Genomic DNA, 12,467 nt, shown 5'->3' with positions numbered 1-12,467 from the left:
TAACTCCTATATTTAAGACGTGAAAATCACCCAAAGTACAAATAAAACCCAATATATTGCATTGAAAACTAAAAAAAAATGTGTTGACCCAAATAAACTTGGGTGTTCATTATATTTATTACACGGCTTTGTTGAATACACAATTCTGATTGGTCAATCATGGCGTTCTGCGGTCTATTATTTCTTCATAGCAGACCGTTGCTATGTATAACAGACCGTTGCTATGGGAGCAGTTGTGATGTATTTGACTGTATTCTTGATTGCTTAAGTAAGTGGCCGTGTAATAAGCGGGATAATATACAGCTAGCGGGACATTGTTGTGAAATACATTTAAATGTCAAATCACAAGATTTCCTAGATTACAACACGAGAAGCATAGAACAGTATAAAGGTCAAGCGTATAGATCACCATCCAAAAAATGTTTTGAAAATAGCAAATTAGGTTTAAGAGTGTAACATGACTGAATGAGGGCAAATGATTCACAACAACCGAGAAGTGTGTCAGAGTAGACAATGAGAGCAAGGTCCACGTTCTACTGACACAACTCAGTGGTGGATGTGTTGTCTTGTTCCCATTGATGAAACCCCAGTGAGAGGCCCAGTAAAGCAAAGTCTAATTATATAGCTAATTAAGTGCAGGCCCTGGAGTGGCCCCAGGCTAGAAGGGGTAGATATTTTAGGTCGATGATTTGTCACCAATCGAAAAATCCAATGACTCCTATTTGATTTGTTGCAGCCAACGTAAATCAGTGTAGACACCACTAAATAAAGAGTCTGTTGCCATTGAGTCCCTGCCCCAGTTGTGGCCCTCGTGAGCTCAAAAGAATCAATTTGTCATCTCAGTATTCAGGCCTTTGCCAAGTCCACAGCTCCCTATAGATGCTTTTGATTTTAGATATGTTTCATATTTATCCTACTGGTGCACAGATTTGAGGTAGACTTTTTAAGATTTCAAAGCAAAACCTGCTATCAAAGTATGTGTGACTATTTGCTCTCTCTGGGATGGTGTACAACTTGCTGAAAACTCTGCTTCTTGGTTCATTGTGGCCCGCGGACTCCCTCGGGGGGATGCTGGGTTGTCCTTAGGTGTTTTGGAGAAGGCTGTCAGCCAGTGCTTTAGACTTTAGTTTGAGGACATAAGGGACTCTTTGGAAGAGAGCTCTAACGTAAATGTTTTCACCTTCATGCTCACCTTCATGCGCTGCCAGCCTTCTCCGAAACAATTTGGACTTTAACCTTAAAGGTGCACTGTGGATTTTTTTTTTGTAAACAAAGTTGTTTACATTCAGTGTTTCTCACAAAAACGGAGGTCTAACAAACACTTTAGTGCATTTGCTTCTTCGTAAAGCAAAGCATTTTTTTTTTTCTTATTTGATTTTTGCTCCATATCACGAATAGTGGTCAAAAACTCCACAGGGTACCTTTAAGAACAGTGGTAGATATTTTACATTTAGGGGTTTTGAGCTGTTACTAGACAAGGAGAAATTGAAATATAGCTTTGACAAGTTTATTGTGTCATTACAGTCATCAATTTATCTTGCCACGTAGATAACATTTGAGTGGCTTGATGTGTTTTCACAAATATAATTGTGATATCAGGAGGTTGTATATAATCACATGGAAGACCAGCTCTGCTCTAAAAATGTGGTTACCTGTTAACTTTGTCAACATGGCAGTGTGAGTTTTGAGCCTCTGCAGATGATGGACAACTAAATCCAGCTTCCTGTCTGCTGTCTAACCTCTGTATCATCTGTCTTTCTCTGTTTCATGATTCCGTCAATTGTCTCTGTGTGTCCTGTCTAACTGAAACAGACTGCTATTTGGTTGTCTCTCTCTATATGTGTGTTTTGTCTGTATTTGTGTCTGAAACTCAGATGTGTCTCACATCGCAGAGTCTTCAACACGTTTCATTTGGCCCACAACACAAGATAAAACTTAAAAATAATAATAAACCATCCAGTAAAATGCAACTGAAAAATAAATCTTTGATATTTTACAATTGACAGCAAAAATGGGTTAATTTGATTTTTTTTCGCAAAAAAAAGAAAAATACCTCTAATTAGAATTATAAATAGAATTTATGTTATATAACTTGTAAATTCACTGCTCCTTCCATGGTATCTCATGGTTAAACTGCTAAAATACTGAGGTGGGACACATGACCCAACTAAACTGTACTGTAGTCCCTTTAATTCTTGCGTGGCAGTTATTTTAACCTCAACCTAAAATGAACTGTGTTGTTCTTCCCCTTTTTTCTATTTACTTTCCTCTTGCATTGTCATTTTCAGAAACCTTTGGTAAGTGTCTTGCAAAGCCCAGAAAGCCCACCCACTCTCCTTGAAGCAGATGGCATATTTAAACTACTTTCCAAAATGCATGCATCCCCTGCTCCCCCCTCACCCTTGTCCTCTTGTTCCCCATGTTCTGTTTCTATTTATGCTAAACTTTTACTTTTGTTTCGCCCACACTCCTTACGCCAACTTTATCCTCTTTCTCCCCCCCTCACTGGAACTTGGAAAGGGAAATCAAGGACAAACAGCAGCACACGTTGGGGAGGTGGTTAGGTATCACAGTCGACCTTTAAGCTGTTTTTTTTATATGGAGAAGACTTGCTGAGCGTGTCTTTTGAGGCAACATCCTGCTTCATGTTAATGCTAATACGCATAGTAAGACTTTCACTGCCCAGTTCAACCACCTTTTCTACAATGTTTTAACAACTTTACTGGACTATTTGCAGTCGTAAGTAGCGTGTGCAAGGTTACCTTGGCAGTAGCTGTTGCTTTGTGTACTTTTTTTTATCCAGATTCTACACTGCTGATGCTTCCTGTCACGTCTACTTCTTTCTCTCCGCTGTGTTGCAAGGCAGCAGGCTTTGAGGAAATAATTGGACTCTGCTTGAATCCAAGACAATTATTCCTGTGCAGTCATAGCCTACAGTATGTTTTTGTCTTCTTGGTGAGACACACAGCAAACACTTTTCCTCCAGAAATACACCGTTGTTTTATACTCAGGTGTAAACGATCAAACTTCAGTTTGCACAATAACAGCTTCGCCGTCCAAAAATACTCTTGGAAAGTGCAGCCAGTACTGAGAGGGGCTGAAAGAATCTTGAGTTCTTTCCAGGTGAAGGTCTCTGCAGGACCGCTGTATGGCTGAACCCTCCAATCCCACACTTGGGCTGGGTCGACCCTCTGGTCTTGGCTAAATATTTTCTCGGGAGAGCATTTTTCTTCTCTTGCCAAATTGGCCCACATCCCACTGGCTTACAGACCTCTAGCTGAGGCTCGATTGCCCATGCTAGAGGGCGAGGGCTCAAGTGATAGTTCCATTTGGCCACATTTTGCGCTCCTCCTGACTTTTTGAACTACTTGCAAAAATATACCCAGCCACTTTAAGCTGGGTATATTTTGCTTACAGGTCAAACTGTGTGTGTATGTAGGAGGGCCCAAAAGGAAATTACTTTCCCTTGTTTCAATACCGAGGCTCTCGTAAGGTAATGTTAGCTCTCTGGGCCTTTTTTTTCTGTAGCCTTTTTTACTGGAAAGCTCATTCTGCAGCCAGGCAGGATTTATGCTGATGAGAAAAAGGCCTGTGTGCTCAAGCCCCCCAGGCTGCCATCTTCTCATGTCCTCAGCTCTTTGAGTAGCCATCTTGGGTCTCCAGCTTTCAGGTTTTTTCAACAATAAATATACTTACAAAAATCCAAAAACAGAACAGCGTTAAAAGTTCTTGTGGCAGGCTTTGAACGGGAAGTTTCAGATTCTTCTGTTGATCAGATTGCTGTTGACAATGTTTGGGCGCTACCTGTTTGCTCTTTTGCTTCAGGCACACTCTCAAGCCTCGGGGGGGTAGCTCTGATGGATGCTCTCCCGCGGACTGTGGTCAAATCGGGACTTTTTTGGAAGAAATGGGGGCGCGGGAATGGAAACATGGGATGTGGCTTTCAAAACATGACTTTGAAAGCATACTCAGCCACCTTTCTCATGTGACCTTCGACTCTAACTGATGTTGAAATGCTCATACAGATCTGACTTATTCCCGCCTAAAACAAAAGACGACATTGTAAGAATAATTTTGATGAATATATACTGTATATATATATATACAGGAAGATGGAGCGCCCAGCGCTTGTTTGTCAGATAGCTGCCTAGCTGGCTGACTCGTTCTTTATGAGCCAGACCATGCTGTGCTGGCGGGGCAGTGATATTTGCATCAGGGTCCCCTGAGGAGCTCCTCTAGAGGTGTGGAGGGAGCTTGACATTTCTCCCCAAGTCCCTGTGGCTGCAGACCCGAGGCCCTCGCTGGCCTTGTCAGCCAGAACAGATTAACCAGAGGCCAGAGAGACAGTGAGAGGATTGGGAGGGGTGCATATTCATAAAGATTAAGGTCCTTTTTTAATATAAAGGTTTAAAATCATGACCTGACACACACAGATTTATGCACATCCCAATGTGAATCATGCTGAGTTCAGTTGCGCTTAGTCTGAAATGTGCAAGAAAACGGTCACATTTGTCGGCATCAAAAGCCGCTCTGCAGGGAGCGGCCAGGAGCTCTGCAGATGTGCTAACAGCAGCCAGGTTTTCCCTGAGACCCGCTGCGGCACCACCAAGATCCCAGAAGGGCGTCTGTGTCGATGAGAAGGTCAGCCAGACGCCCTCTGGAGGGTAGTCAGACTTTGACACCCGGCCAACCACGCAACCCCATCCGCCTCACACGCAGATGGGCAACATCTCTGGCCAGATTGCCTCCGGCCAGACTACATCCTTCAATAATATTTTTTAATATATTCAGAGGGTTGTTTAACAAAACAGCTGGGGTGTTCTGCGGAGCGAATAATGCCGCATTTGATAATGCGAGGAGGTCAGCGGCCTGTTGAGGTATATTTAGGTCATTGTCACCCTAAGCTGATCAACCGCTGGCTGACCAAAGCTTAGAAAGGAAGCTTATGGCCATATGGTTGCATGGCCGTAGTACAGGTGGATTTGCCATTGTAATTGAATACAGGCTGGCCACTGGAGACCCAGACTGCCTGGTCAGATCCTTGGCTAAGTTTTATTTTTATCTCTTCATGCTGCTTTATTATTCAAATATTAGAAGTTCCAACGACCTAAATCACTCATTTCCTTCTCATTTTTTTTGTGGAACCAATTCCTTTGAACTGAATAACCTCTATCTATTATCCCTTATTACTTTTTCACTCTTTTTCTGTCCCTCTTTTGTCACTCAGTCCTTTATAAGGTCCACATGTGATGGCCTTGTCCTTTACAAACCTGCTTTATTAACCTTAACCGTATCCTAACCTCAACCTAACTTTGACCTTAACCTCACCTAACCTCTAACTAGTAACCCCTTAACCCCCGACTAAAATTCCATCACAGCTAAAGCGAAATAAACCAGCAGCTTCTGCAGCCTCTAATCTAACTCTAACTCTATAACAATGTAACCTTCCCAGAGCCCTACTGTCCTTTGTCTTGTGATTATCTATGATTATGTGGTCTCTAAAATCATTGCAGAAATCATTAAAATGTCACTGTTGTTTTGCCTGGTTTTCCAATGACTCTCAACGATCGCTGAGGCAAATATATGCATTTAGTTCCTACAGGGTGGGTTTACAGAATAGGAAAACCTTGCAAGTGAGAAATAGTCGAGAATAAATGATAATCTCTGTTTACTTAAAGACATTTCCCCACTTTAATCAGACAATGTGGAAATTTGTAACAATAAATGAAATTATAAAATTAGATCATTCTAAATTATAGTATGGCTATTTGCAGCAAATGGACACTTTAATAACATAAATTATGTACTGTATATATCGTATTTTTTATAAATCTTAAAAATGTCTCTATAATGGTATACAATTATTGACATATTTTAAGATTTATACATAAGCACAGTGCAACACAGCAACTCTAAAGAAAGGAAATGAAACCACCTAGGTACATTGCAAACCAGGCAGAACTTCAAACTCGGTGATTGCCTCCTACCTGCTGGTATCACAAAGGACGCCTCTGTATGCAGAGCTGCAACAACAACCCCATCAGAAGGTACTGAAAATGTCGTCCCACTGCCCAGCCACCCACACCCCTTAATTTACTGTACAGGATATGGAGATTACTGGCACCACTTTACAGCCTAGACTCCAGGTTGTCTTGATTTTAATTTATTTTTGAACTGTGAGAGGTATTGTTGAGAAGATCAACAAGCAGAATGGTACGGCATCAGCAGTGATGCGGGCGTTGTACCGGACCATTGTGGTGAAGAGGGAGGTGAGCCGAAAGCAAAGCTTTTGACTTACCAGTTGATCTAAAGCCTCACCTATATGGTCATGGATTTTGGATAGTGACCGAAAGAATGAGATCGCGGACACAAGCAGCTGAAGTGAGTTTCCTCTTTAGGGTGGCTGGGCTCAGCCTTAGAGATAGGGTAGAATATGCAGAGGGTCTCGGAGTAAAGCTGCTCATTCGCATTGAAGCCAGTTGAGGTGGTTTGACCAGGATGCCTCTTGGGTGTCTTCCCTGATTGAGTGGTTGGAGACCCCGGGGTAGCCCCAGAACACGCTGGATAAATTCTAGATCTCATATTGGGCTGGCTTGCGAACGCCTCAGGATCCCCCAGGAGGAGCTGGAAAATACCGCTAGGGAGAGGTACGTCTACCTTATTTAGCCTGCTGCCACCTCGACCCAGCCTAAAAAAAAAGCGCCAGAAAACTGATGGGTTGATGGAAGATATTGTTGTTTTGTTGGTTCAGCTAGCTGGTAGAATGCTGCAAGTATGCAACTTGCATGAATGCATACATTACACACACACAAGGGCTAGGCATGGAGTGTTGGGCTCAATGGGCAGTGCGTACCTTTGACCCTCAGCTCTGTGTCTGCAGGGCGTCTATGCAAAGTAGGGCACTTCCCCCTGGCTTGACACAGCCCTGCTGACACTCTCAAGTGATGGCCGAGGGCACGTCGTAGCCATGAGTCATCCTGAGATTTAGAGAGGGAGACTTAGAGGGAGGAAACTGTGGGAAAGACTGAGACACACACAAAAGTCAGAAATCGGGAGAAGGAGAGACAGATAAAGGAACTAGGAAAGAATAGTTAGAAAACAATGAATGGAGAAAAGAAGCCAAGATCGTAAGGGCAGTTTAATGCTTGGCAGAGAGGGGGTTGAAGTTAAGCTGGCTCCGCTACCCACGCCCAAAGCTCTGCCTGTAAGGGATGCATCTTACATCACGGTAACAACTCGGGCTAAAAAAACCACCAGCCACTGACTGGACAAGCTCAATATTTTATTGTCCCTAATGGGACATTTGGCTTGCAGTCAGGCATGCAACACGATACACACTCACAATAAACAAAGAGTAGGGAAACATACAACTCTCAGTGAAATGAAACAATGGAAAGAGCGAGGAGATTGAATGACCGAGGAGGAGGAGGGGTGAAGCTTGAGGTGAAGAGTCTATCTGTCACAGTTAAGCAGGTTTACGACTTGTAGGATAAATAAGAACTTCAATCTGTTTGATTTAACTTGCGGTTGCCTGAAGGTATACAGCCCTGAAATTCTAGTTCAGCGGAGACTCCCTCAGCAAGTTTGTTCCATACTAATGTAGATACCCGGTATAGAATAGCAGCGCCCATAACTTGTTTTACTGGCCTCTTATTCAAGGTCAGTTGGCTGGGTGAAGGCTTGGCACTGGAGCGACCCATGTCAACTTATGGTCAAAGCTCTCTCGCTCTGCATTTTCACCCCCGAGTTGCAGCCATGATAAAAAACACATGCCAATACCTTGAGCTTCTTCAGCTCTACCGATGAAGCATTGTGTTCCCCGTCTTTATAAGTCTAAGGCAAGGTGTGCCAGTCATATAAAGCTCCCCTTTCCTCTGTGGTACCAGCAATGAGAGGCGTTTTTTTGTCTTCTATGAAAAAGAAAATCACCCATCTCTGAAAGCCCTGTAAGAGATTACCTAATGGTTTGATAATCTAGTTCCAGTGATCCACCTTCCAACCCAAATAACTCCTCTAACTATTACTAACATTAACGCTGAACTAAACTGATGTTGTGTCTTCGTTTTTGTGTCTCCTCCAGAGGGTACCCCGATTCGAGGTAAGATGTTTAACACAATAAAAAAAGAAAAAAAAAAAAACGACTTTAATTTTACATTAAACCAGACATAACCGCTCCTAACTTCACCCAACTGACTAAATACCATGTGGGCTTTTTCCTCTTAAAAAATGACTCTATATCCACTAACATTAATATGTCATCTGTGTTTGGGTTCTGTGCTCTCTGTACACACTGTTTTGTGAGCGTAATCACATGTGTTTCACACTGTCATGCCCTCATGTCATCATTGATTGTGTAGGTCTTCCACCTCTGTGGGCGTTCTGTGTTTGTATCTCCTCCACATCATCAGTGTCAGGAAACTACCGAGCAATTCAAAATGCGGCTGGTTATGATGGAGGATTGAGAAAGGTTGAAAGCAGAGGGGGAGGGATGGTGAGGGTTATTACTAGGAGGTTTGTCTGCTTTGCGCCTCTCTGACATTTAAATTTGTTTGGACATGGACATGGGGCTGAAGGGTGGGGGGATAGGTGATAGGAGGTTGCGGGATGGGCGATGGTGGCCCTATTTATCTTAGCAACCACCTTTCTTGCTTCTTCTTCTCTGCTTTGATATCCTCCTCATCCTTTCCGTTCACCACCAGAGCAATAGCCACATTCTGTATGTTAATACGCCCCCATCACTTTCATGTGCGCCTAGCTGGAGATACTCGTGGCATGTCAGGGAAAAGGCCGGCATAAATAACATTTGATTTAATTCCCTATTCCCTTTTACTGTGTGCGGCACAGCAATTTATAAAAGCAAAACTAGGGATGCTGCTGCGTGCAATGGCCGCCTTAAAAAAAAAAAAAAAAGTCAACATGTACATCCTTTTACCAAACCACAACCAGCTCTTCTAATGTCAGAGAATGAGCAGGAGGATATCAAGGCGGGAAGGGAATGACAGAGGTAAAGCAGTGTGACTATACGATAGCTTTGTAAAATGATTCTTCCTCTCCCCTCATTTTCTTTTCACATTTCCCCGGACAATTTAACTTTACTTGTAATTATCCACCAGGCTTTGTTGCTGAAGCGTTCGCTCCCAGTCGATTCAGTGTGATTGTTGATTTGTGTGTTTGTTGTAAAATGCTTTTGTTCCACAGGCTGAGCAGGTAAGTGAATATCTCAGTTGGCCATGTGTGTCCCTGTATTCATGGGGACGAGATAAATGCTTTTAGTTTCACGATTACAGTTCGGTACAGCAAAAGGGGCCTGATTCATTCGACGATAGAGCTCCCACACTAGGATTAAGGTTCTCCATCCTCAGCCATTTCACACAAGCCGTACGTGACACGAATCTCTAAACACAAGCATGTTTTCAAACATATTCATGAACACCTGAGAACCCTTCACTCCTTTTAAATCCCTCAACCCAGTCCTCCCCGCTCTGCTTTGTTTGAATAAGAAGGTCTCATAAATCATATTGTGGCGAACAAAAGCAAGCATGACTTATGAACTCTGCATTTGCATAATAAGATAAGCGGCCTGAAAAAGGTGATTTTTCCACCACTACGTTTAACCGCATGCCGACACTGACTCGCGGTCAGGAGTGTATGGCGCTTATGTAGACAGAAAAATGGAGAGATGCAAATGCAATTGAGATCAAAGTGTCTGAGAAGGTAACAAATGGTTTGTTTGCATAGGTGCATGTCCACACTAATGCAGACTTCCATCTACTTTAAGTCCACTCCAGAAAATTGAGCTTTTTTCGAAAACATTTCTTTTGGTTAGACATCGCTTGTCCTACTGCTGAGTCATTTTACGTCACTTGTGTCAAGTCAATTTTATTCATACAGCTCAATATCACAAATCACAAATTTGCCAAAAGGGGCTTTACAATCTGCACCCTCTGTCCTTAGACCCTCGATATGAATAAGTAAAAACTCCCCAAAAAACATGCAGGAGGCAAAGTACACCATTCACACAGATAGGGGAAAGGAAACACACACACACACACACACACACACACACACACACTACGAGACAAGACAACATGCACACAACAGAGAGAGAGAGACAAGAGAAGAGGTTGAATCTCCTTAAATGAGGCACCAACAGCCGGTTGACCGATTCACAGAGAAGCCTCAGTTTTCTCGTCAGCAGGACAAATGTGGACTATAAGTACGAGGCTTAATAGATTCATTGAGACTGAACCGCCAGAAGGATAACGCCTGAAGTCATAAAAAAAAAAAAAAGCAACTAACTGAAACTTAAGACAAAAAGATGAGTTTTGAGTTTGGATTTAAAGGCCTTAATGGAGTTGGACTGTCTGATGTCAGCAGGGAGGTTATTCCAGAGGAAGGCAGCACGATAGGAAAAAGCCCTGCGGCCTGCTGACTTCTTTCTCACTCTGACCAAGAACAGAGCCCTGAGGTACTCCTTATTTCACATCAGAAAGTATTGATATAGTATAACTATAGGAAACATAATGTGTTCTTGTAGATTAGTCATATTTTAACCACGCGAGAGCTAGGCGAGAGATGCCAAATTTTCAAAGAGTATATATTGATCTTTGTTGTTAAAAGCTGCACTGAGCTCCAGTAATTGAAGCACTGAGGTGGAATCCATAGTAAGCAGGAGATCATTTACCAAACATGCCGGTGGAAAGTTGTTCAGACACAACTCTTTACTCAGTAATTAAACATCTAAGGTAAGGTTAGCAGTGAGGAGCTATTCTAACTGTAGGACACATCTCTCTAGAAGAGACACACTACCAGGAAAGGAGAAACAGTTAACACAAACCATCGCTAAAAGATTAATGAGAATGAAGAAGTTAAAACAGAAAGTCAAGGAGGAAGAGTAGATAGCGGTTGTTGATCTCACGGAAATCACAATGTGCGTCACGGCTTCACGTGTACGAGCTGGTTCCCAAAATGTAAAAATGCATTAAATTTAGCTTCCTTTAAAAAGCCACCCAGGTGCTGGCCTAGAGGTAAGCGATAGGTAGAAAGGTAGCTGGACTCCCTACCTGCTTCATTACTGATTTCATGGGAGCGTTGCAAGCCACCAGATGGGCGCTGACAACAATGGCGTCACACGTAGGGCCCCATGCTGGTGCGATCACAGTGTAATGACCTTGGGGTGGTGGCAGAGCATGCCCGAGTGACAGGATACAGACAGAAAGGAGAGGGAGACGGAGGGATGAGGGCATTTCCATACTCGGCTGCCGTGTCTACACTGTCTTCTGTATTGTGTGATTATTAAAACTGCTGGTTCACAACAGAAATCCGCAACTTGCCACACGTCGTCACCGTCTATAGTCGCCCTCTGTAGTTGCGAGAAGTATTTTAATTGATGTTCAACAATACAACAGCAACTGCAGAATTGTTGTACGGGAACCCTGCTGAACCAGCTGTAGAGCAAGTTGGAAATACACCAGCCAGTGGAGTGGGATACTACCGGGCTTATGATGTTTATGATGCGATAATGATGATGTGAAAATACAAACATAGTGTGAAACTTGTTAATTCCAGTTTGCCTGCTGTTTCAAAACTTCAGCTGCATTGTCAACCGTCGTCAGTATATCTGTAACAGTTCCTCCTGAATCATTGAGTGTGCTTACGGTATTGTATCTTGTTCTCTTGGTTTAATCCACGTACTGGAAAGATTATTATTTTGAGTGTGTATCCACTTATACAGTAAGTTGCTAATTTGTGGTTTTAATTGCACCGTAGTAGAGCTTTAGTGAGCAGTGTCGGGATGAGAGGATAGCGAGGAAAACGACAGGAGAGGAGATGAGAAATGAGAGGCTAATGAGAGACATGAACTGAAAACGAGAGATAAAATGATGAAAAGAACAGCGTGCCACCGGCAGGCCTGAGTGGGCTGTGGAAGGAGCAAGAGGGAGGGGAAGTAAGAGCGAGACTTGGCCAGCCATTTTGTTGATCGCCTAAACAAATCAATCAAGGCCCGCTGGAGCACACTAATTGAATTACACAAATGGGACTGGGGGGGTAGTACACATGGCAAAGCTGCTACAAAGCAGCGACGGGGGTGGGTAGACCACGGCTTCAGGCACTTTCTGAAATTAATCATCCATGCTTGCCCCTTCTCGCTTGTCTTTTATCCCCTCATCTGTCCCTCTGTTTTTCCGTGCTTGTCTGTCTCTTCAACTCTTCCTCCTACCCTTCTCTGATTGTTTTGTTCTTTCTGTCTCTGTTCCACACTGCACCTCTCAAAAATGACTCGCTTTCAACCTTTCACTGTCTGTCTTTTTTCTCTTTTTTCAGATTTTACCAACACTTAACACTTTTTGCCTTCTCCTCGCGTCATTCCAACCTAGACTAGAACTAAAACTAGATTCATATAAGAGAGAGACATTTTCTGATATAATATTTCCTGCTAGTACACAGCTACAGAAAGGACATTGAAA

At 42.9% G+C, this 12,467-nt stretch overlaps 1 protein-coding gene across 16 annotated transcripts in view; it reads left to right on the top strand.

The window, feature by feature from the left end:
* Positions 1-12,467, top strand: part of ptprsa (protein tyrosine phosphatase receptor type Sa) — a 278,620-nt gene that overhangs the window by 168,100 nt on the left and 98,053 nt on the right. The gene's annotated exons all lie outside the window — the stretch shown is intronic.

Source organism: Sebastes umbrosus, chromosome 5 (assembly GCF_015220745.1).
Source record: "Sebastes umbrosus isolate fSebUmb1 chromosome 5, fSebUmb1.pri, whole genome shotgun sequence".
NCBI lineage: Eukaryota > Metazoa > Chordata > Actinopteri > Perciformes > Sebastidae > Sebastes > Sebastes umbrosus.
The sequence above is the reverse complement of the archived record's forward strand: the minus strand, read 5'-3'. Positions and strand labels throughout refer to the sequence as shown.